This window comes from Monodelphis domestica, chromosome 3, assembly GCF_027887165.1.
Source record: "Monodelphis domestica isolate mMonDom1 chromosome 3, mMonDom1.pri, whole genome shotgun sequence".
Classification (NCBI taxonomy): Eukaryota; Metazoa; Chordata; class Mammalia; order Didelphimorphia; family Didelphidae; genus Monodelphis; species Monodelphis domestica.
The window spans coordinates 218,627,866-218,635,970 of record NC_077229.1 but is presented as its reverse complement, the minus strand read 5'-3'; the positions used below and the strand labels follow the sequence as shown (position 1 = coordinate 218,635,970).

Below are 8,105 nucleotides of genomic sequence, written 5' to 3'. Positions count from 1 at the left end.
AAAAAGAGCTGCTATAAATATTTTTGTACATAAAGAATCTGTTGCTTTTAATTTTATTTCCTTTGGGTATTGATTTAGTAGTGGTATTGGCAAAGGATTAAATTTCACTCTCCTGACTCATAGGAAAAAGGAGCAAAAGAAAAAAAGGGGGGGATTTCCATAAGGTCCCTATCTTAGACCATTCCCACATATCCTTCTTACTCCCACAAAAAATAAAATCTAAGAATTCATATCTAGGGTGAATTAGCCAAGAAAAATAGATGCTAGTGCTTAAAGAAACCATGAACATCATTTAGTCCAGTCACTTTGACCACAGAGATCAATTTGATCAATAGATCTTTGACCATTTGACCACAGAGATCAATTAGACCACTCATTTCTGGCTTGGGCAGGTAAAGAGAGAACAGAGGCTCAGAAAACACTGACATTTAAATTTGACTGAGAATAAGAAATAAAAAGAAAATGTTATTTACCCCCCCCTTTATATTTACTTTATTTTTCCTTCCATATGTGCATTTTCCTTTAATGTTTACCTAGTCTAGTTCTCCATAAGAAGGAAGCAAACAAGAATTTATTTCTTAAGTGCCAACTATGTGCCAAGAACTACAGTAATACCTTATAAATATCTCTTTGGATCTTCACAACAACTCTGAGATGTAAGTGCTATTATTAGCCCCATTTTATAGATGAGGAAACTGGTTATACAACTACTACATGTTTGAAGCCAGATGGGAACTTGAGTCTTCAAGACACCAGGTGCAGAACTCAATCCACTGTACCAAACTTCCATAGTGAGTGATATAATGGGAAATAGCACCAAACTGGCAATCAAGAGGACTAATATTTAGTTTCTACACTACTAACTGGCACAATGGATAGAATGCCATCCTTGGTGTGAGGAAGACAACTTTCTGAGTTCAAATCTGGCTTTAGACATCTACTAGTTGTGTGACCCATGACAAGTTGCTTCACCCTGCTTGCCTCAGTTTCCTCTTCTGTAAAATGAATTGGAAAAGGAAATGGCAAATCATTCCAGTATCTTTGCCAAGAAAATCCCAAATGGTGTCACAGTCAGGTATAAATGAAATGACGTGGCAACAACAAAATGACTATATGTATTTCTTTGGACCATTCAACTTTAATTTAATATTAATTAAATGTCTTTCATCAGTGGAAGTCATTATGTGCTAGGAGATGACAACTATACACACTCAAATGAGATGAAGTTACTGTTTTCCTGGAGCTTAGAGATAATTATTTAACTCTCCTGAGCCTCAGATAGGAATCATGTGGAGATTCTTTCTTCTTGAAGCTCCTACCACCATTCTCTATCAAATGTTACAAGAAAAATGTGAACGCCTATTTCCAGAGAGTAGTTGGCCATATATCAGGTAGGGTAAAAAGATGAAGAGAGAATATACATTTACAAAGTGCCTACTAAGTGCCAGTCACTGTGCTAAACATTTTATTCTGTACCCCATATCTCTGTGAGATGTTATTGAATTCTGTGGATAAAGAAGAAAATTACACAGATGCAATATCCTTAAGGGGGTATAGCAATTTATGAGGTGCTATATATAAAATATAGATATATAATAAAAAATAGCTAGTCAATACCCTTCCTTTAGTTCTCCTTAATAGTTAGTTAATGCCAACATGTTCCTCTTTCTTCTTTCCTTCTCATTTAGTAAATATCTCATGTCAATAAACAGATTTAGAAGATCCCTATAATAGAAACCTCAGTAATCTTGAAGGTCCCTTCCAGCTCTAAAAGTCTATCTCTATGACCATGCCATTCCTTTTAAGAATTTCACTATTTCATATCTTAGAGTGTACACATTAGAAAGTGAAGTAGAGATCTGGCAAATATCCAGTTCATTCCTTCCATATACAATGCCAAAATGAAACCTTCAGGTTGTTTTCTTTGAAAAATCTATCTCACAGACTGGCTGTTTACATTGATCAAATTTCCTGGATAATTTCCACTTCAGTATCAGTTCAGTGGGTAAAAAGCTTACCCTGAGACAAGAGTGAGAGATAGGCTTAATTACTGCCTCCTAACCTTGGTTGCAAAAGCAGTTAGATACTCTTTTTAGGATTCTGTTCCTTCAATCAACTCATTTTCATTTCCCTCTCTTTCTATTTAAAAATTTCTCGGTCCCCCAACGTCTGCTGAAACACTCAGGAAATAGGCACAAGATTGTTTTCATAGCCAGATGGATAAGTATCCTCTCAGGATGCCCACAGTTCTCAGGGGAAACAATTCCAAAAACAGTACAGGAATACCAGTCCCAGAAACCTGTAAAGAGTGCAAAAGAGGGCATTTTTAAAAGTAAAATTATACTAAAAAAGAGAAGTAATTTGGGTTTACCAATAATATTTGACATTGGAACAAGCAACTCCTAATATCCTCTTTTCTAATACACACATTATGGAAAACTAAAAGCAAAGCTGGGGAAAGACTTAAAAAATGTTAAGTATTTTGCAAAATCAACATTACATTGCCAATTATTTTAATGTGATTTTAATGTAATGGAACACACTCTCCAAGAATGTTGATAAGGAGGTAAATCTTCAAAATAAATTATTTAATACCTAGCATTAACATTATTTGTCAGTCTCATCATCTCTGCACAGAAAGCTGTGTATTTGTGTGTGTGTGTGTGTGTGTGTGTGTGTGTACATACATATGTATGTATAATTGCATTCCTTGGGGACACAGGATACTCTGAAGGTTTGGTGGACCTCTAACTCATTAGTCAACATAACAAAAGCCTGCCTTCATACTCTTTTCCCCTACAATACAATCTGTTTGAATCCAGTTTCATCTGGAAACTCATCTGAGCTGTTTCAATTACTGACATACCAAAAGGATTTAATTATGAGGGTGTTATCTTTCCACATACCTATAAGGCAGTTCTATCCTATTATATAGTAACCAATTCATTCTAAGAAAACAACAATAGTTCTTGACTCTCTATACCACTTCTAATTACTTTTAATGATCAAAAAAGATTACACCTCTTATAGCATAATATTATACATCCATGCCAAAAAATGTCAAGGATAATCCTAATAATACAGTAGATAGGAGAGAGGAGGGTCAATTCAAAAGGGGACCAGCAGCATATGGGAATACATCTTAGTTTCTTGGGGCAAGAAAAGTACAAAACTATATCTTAATGGACACAATGATTGAAATTTTGTCTGCTTGATCTATAAAGTCAAAAGATAAACTCCTATTAATACATACATCATATTAACTGAAATATTATTTTTAAATGAAAATCAAACTATGAATTTCTTAAAATTAAAATACTCCTTATTCTGCTAAAAAATTCCCCACTATAATGATCATTTTTCCAACAATGAGTCCAGAAAACCTAATCACATTATACTAAACTATTAATAAAGACTATAAAGATATCTCAAAGGGAATATGTTCAAAGTATAATGCATTACCTTTCCCAAACTACCGTTCTAAAAAAATCACCTCTATTCCAAAACAGATGTGCTCTCCCTAGAACCCTTATTTTGTGGGGGTTCCATTTTACTCCTACCTTCTTAACTTTTTGGACTTCAATACATATCCCTGTTTCTGGTCTCTTGATTTTCACCCTCTCCACCTTGCTACCCAGCTTTTCAGTTCTTTTTTTGTGTGTTGTCTTCCCTTGTAGAATGTAAGCTCCTTGAGGGTGTGGTCTGTGTTTGTTTTTTCTTGTATTTGTATTCCCTGAGCTTAGCACAGTGTTTGACCTATACCACATAATAAATTCTTCCTTGGACTTCTAGAGATGGAACTAAGGTAGAAGATAGAAAAAGCATGATTGCTAAAAGAGGCACATGCGGGAAGCTGGGTGGCTTAGTGAATTGAAAGTCAGGCCTAGAGTCAGGAGGTCCTGGGTTCAAATTTGACCTCAGACACTTCCTAGCTATGCGACCCTGGGCAAGTCACTTAACTCTCACTACCTAGCCTTTACCACTCTTCTGACTTGGAGCCAATACACAGTATTGACTCCAAAACGGAAGGTAAGGATTTAAAAATAAATAATAAATAATAAAAATAAAAGAGGCACAAAAAAGTAAAAAAAGATAATGACTTAAAAAACAGAATTGGCCAAATGGAAAATGAGTCACAAAAGTAACTAAAGAAAATCTTTCCTTATAATGACTCCAGGAGTCATCAAGAAACAAAAAAAAACCAAAATGAAATGATTGAAAAAATGGAAGAAAATTGAACTATCTCATTAGAAAAACAACAAAGTGAGAAAATTGATCAAGGAAATGCAATTTTAAAATTATTGGACTAGGCGGCTGTCCCCTCCCACCCACCAGTCTCTCCTTCCTTCCCTCTTTCCTTCCCTACTCCCCTCTCCACCTCCCACTCACTTTTCCACATCACAGACTTCCCTATTCCCTTTCTGTGTGGAATCACCATGGTGACTGGGACCCTGTTCACAAAATTGAAAACTGGCAGGCTTTCAAGGCTCCCTCTGCTGCACAGTACAGTGGTGCCCAGATCCATGCACTGTCTGTACCTCTCCACTTCCACTTTGGTCAAACCACCAGTATTCTTCTGAAGATTTTCTGTTGGCAAGGTTCTGGCATTTAAGGGTAATGACAGGTTCTGCATGTCTGAAAGCAATGCTATCTCTCACTATGTAAACAATGATGTCCTTTGGCGTTCTACTCCAGAGGTGGCTACCCAAGTGATCCACGGAGTGATTTTGCTGGCAGTGATATTGTTCCTCCAGTAAATACCAGGATGTTCACCACACTTGCCATCTTGCATCACAACAAACAGGTCACTGAGAATGCCAAAGAGGAGGTCAGGTCAGTTCTGGGGTTCTTGGATGCACCTGAAGATTCAGGCTTTTCCAGTGGATGCATGGGTGATCCTGGAGGACATCATAGTCAAGTGTACCCTCTCATGGATCTATAAGCATGCCCTGGAGTCATCTTTCTGGTATGCCTTTACCAAACCCAACCCACTGCATCTACTAGTCCCAGATCCGGTGAGTATTGAGAGAGGTGAAGCTCTGTGGAAAGATGGCACAATTTGATGCTTAGAAGTTTGCAGAGTCAGTTTAAGATGGAGCCCAGGAAAGATAAAGGGTCATTGAGAAGAGAAACCAAAATTCCAGGCAGGAAGAGAAGAAGTAGGCTGCAGCTTATGAAGCTGAGATCAAGCTGGATGAAAGGGAGCAACCTCTGGCTGCAGAGTACAAGGCCACCTGTCCACCAAGAATACCTTTGTACTGGATGAGTTTACATTCAAATACTCCTACCCTCACTGTGATGTGTGAATCTTAAAATTGCTCAGACTCTACTTCAGAAGATTTGAGTAAGCTATTCCCCATTTTCTACAATGGAGGTACTTGGTCAGGAATGTAACTCCACTCTGCTCAGACAGTGCCTTAGGGGAAGATAAAGTCCCAAATTCCTGATTAAACAATGAAAAGTCCTCAACTCATACTTATAGTGAAGCAAAAATCCTAAACTAGGTCTATTTTTAGATCTAATACAAAAAGGTGCTAAGTACCTATAAAGGTTAAATTAATCACTAAAAGGTCAAGCAACCTTCAAAAGGCAAGCTTAACAAAAGAAGTGTGAAGTTTTAGTCTACCCAGAGAAGGTGAGAACAATAGAAGATGTGAACTAAGAATGGTCAGTCCTGGGGAAACCATCTACTGTGATTGGTAGAAGTGAAAATTTAGGAGAGGTGACATAAGAGAAAATTTCTTAAAAGGAGAATTCAGTTCAGTTTGTTTTTTTAGTTCAGTTTGGAAGCTGAATTGGAGGAGGTCAGGAGTTCAGAGGAGGGTCTCTGAACTCAGTTCAGGAGTTGAGGATTTCAGTGAAGGACTAGAGCTTGCTTGGGACGATCTTGTGGTGAGTGATAAAGACTGACTCTCTCTCTCTCTCTCCCTTAAGGCTCAGGCCTAGGCCATTTGGCCTCCTTTCTACTATTTTTTTTCTCTCTTCCTTTAATTCCTTCATTTATATTAATTAAAATCTCCATAAAACCTAGCTGACTTGGGTATTTTCATATTTGGGAATTTTCCCATGGTGACCACTTATTTTTGATTTAAATCAAGACACTAAAAATTATCTTTACAGTTTGGCCGAAACCTTTACAGTTTTGGCAATTCACAGTCTTGGAAACCCACATTTTCACGGACACAGATGCTGCCCTAAATCAGGAAGGCTGATCCCCATGGTATGTCAAGTACTGCTTCTCTCAAGAGTTCAACCAGACCAGACCTTCATGAGCTGCAACCTCATTATTGGAATGTTTCAGTGTTTGAACAAGCTGAGAAAGAATGCCTTTGCAAGTGTCATCCTCTTTGGCACCAACAATAGCAGCACCATTTCTAGAGTTTGGATATTCTGGGGTCAGGATCTTGCCTTCCCACTAAGTCTGGACTGGCAGATGAATTACAAGTCCTACACATGGCACAAGCTGGATTCTGGCAGTAAGGAGGCCCAGACCATGGTCCAAGAATACTTCTCCTAGGATGGGGCATTCTAGCACATGGGCAAACCCTTTAATCAGGGCAAAAACTTCAAATGAACACCCTCCCCCACCTACCTGCCTGCTTTCTCTGTATGAAGGTGCTAGTAATTAAAAGAAACTGATGAAACTAAAAAATAAAATAAAATAAAATTATTGGACTACATAAAAATCACAATCAAAGAAAGTGCCTTGATATCATATTTGAAGAAATTATCAAGAAAATCTGCCCTGATAGTCTAAAAACAGAGAATAAAATAGAAATGGCAACTTTCCACCAATCACCAACTGAAAGAGATCCAATTTCACAGCTCCCAGGTAAAAGAGAAAATACTTCAGGCAGCCAGAAAAAACTATTCAAATACCATGGAGCCACAGTCAGAATCACACAAGATTTAGTAGCTACCATGTTAAAAGAGCAGAGAGCTGTTTTAGAAGGCAAAATAGTGAAAATTACAATTAAGAATAATCTACCCAACAAAATTGAGTTTAATCTGTCAAGAGAAATGAATGAATATTTGATAAAATTGAAAATTTTCAAGCTTTCATCAGGAAAAGACCAGAACTGAACAGAAAATTTCACTTTCAAATATAATACTCAAAAGAAAATTTAAAAGGGAAACAAAAGAGAAATCATAAAGGTCTCAATAAGGTTAAAATGTTTACCTTTCTATGTTATAGCTATATTATACACATAGCTTTTAAGAACTTCATTATTATTTAGGTAATTACAATTCTTTAGAGAAAGAGGATGTGGAAGTGGGTCAGTTATGTTGAAATTATATATGTAAAAAAATGAACAGGTATGAAAGAGAGATTTCCTGGGAGAAAGAGGAAGAGAAAGGAAGAATAGAGAAAATTATTTCACATAAAAGAAGCCGAAGGAACAGCTCTTATAATGAAGAAGAAAATGAGGAAAGGAAGCGAGGAAAGCAAATGCAAAATATAATTCACTTTTAAATTGCTTCAGAGGGGTCAAATATAAATACATAATCAACTAGTAATAGAAATATATCCTCTCCAACAGTGAAGTAGGAGAGGAGGATGATAAGGGAAATGGGGGTAGGAGATAAAAAAAAGAAAGAATATAAAAGAAGGTAGTGATCAGAAAGAAAATGGACTTGAGAGGAGAAGCAGGAGAAAAAGAGAGAAAGATAAACAGGACAAAACAAAAAAGAGGGAAATATGCAGTTAATAATCATAACTGTGAATGTTAATGGGATGAACTCACCCTTAAAACAGAAATGGATAGTAAAATGGATTAAAAAATAGAATGCAATAATCTGTTGTTTATAAGAAGAAATAGTCTTGAAATAGCAAGATATACATAGAGTTAAAATGAGGGCTAGAGAAGAATCATGCTTTAGTCATAGCAAAAAAAAAAAAGGAGGGTTAGTAATCATCATCTCAGACAAAACAAAATAAAAAATAGAACTACTTAAAAGGAATAAACAGGGAAACTACCACTTGCTAAAAAGCACCATAGACAATGAAGTAATATCAATGCTAAATATATATGTACCAAATGGCATAGTATCCAATTCTTAAATAAAAAGTTCAATTCTTAAATAAAAAGTTCAATTAATTACCA

The 8,105-nt window shown here is 36.4% G+C and overlaps 1 pseudogene; it reads left to right on the top strand.

Moving 5' to 3' along the window:
- The first annotated feature begins 4,436 nt into the window (after positions 1 to 4,436).
- On the top strand, positions 4,437 to 6,574 carry LOC100620041 (elongation factor 1-gamma-like; annotated as a pseudogene).
- The last annotated feature ends 1,531 nt before the right edge of the window (positions 6,575 to 8,105 follow it).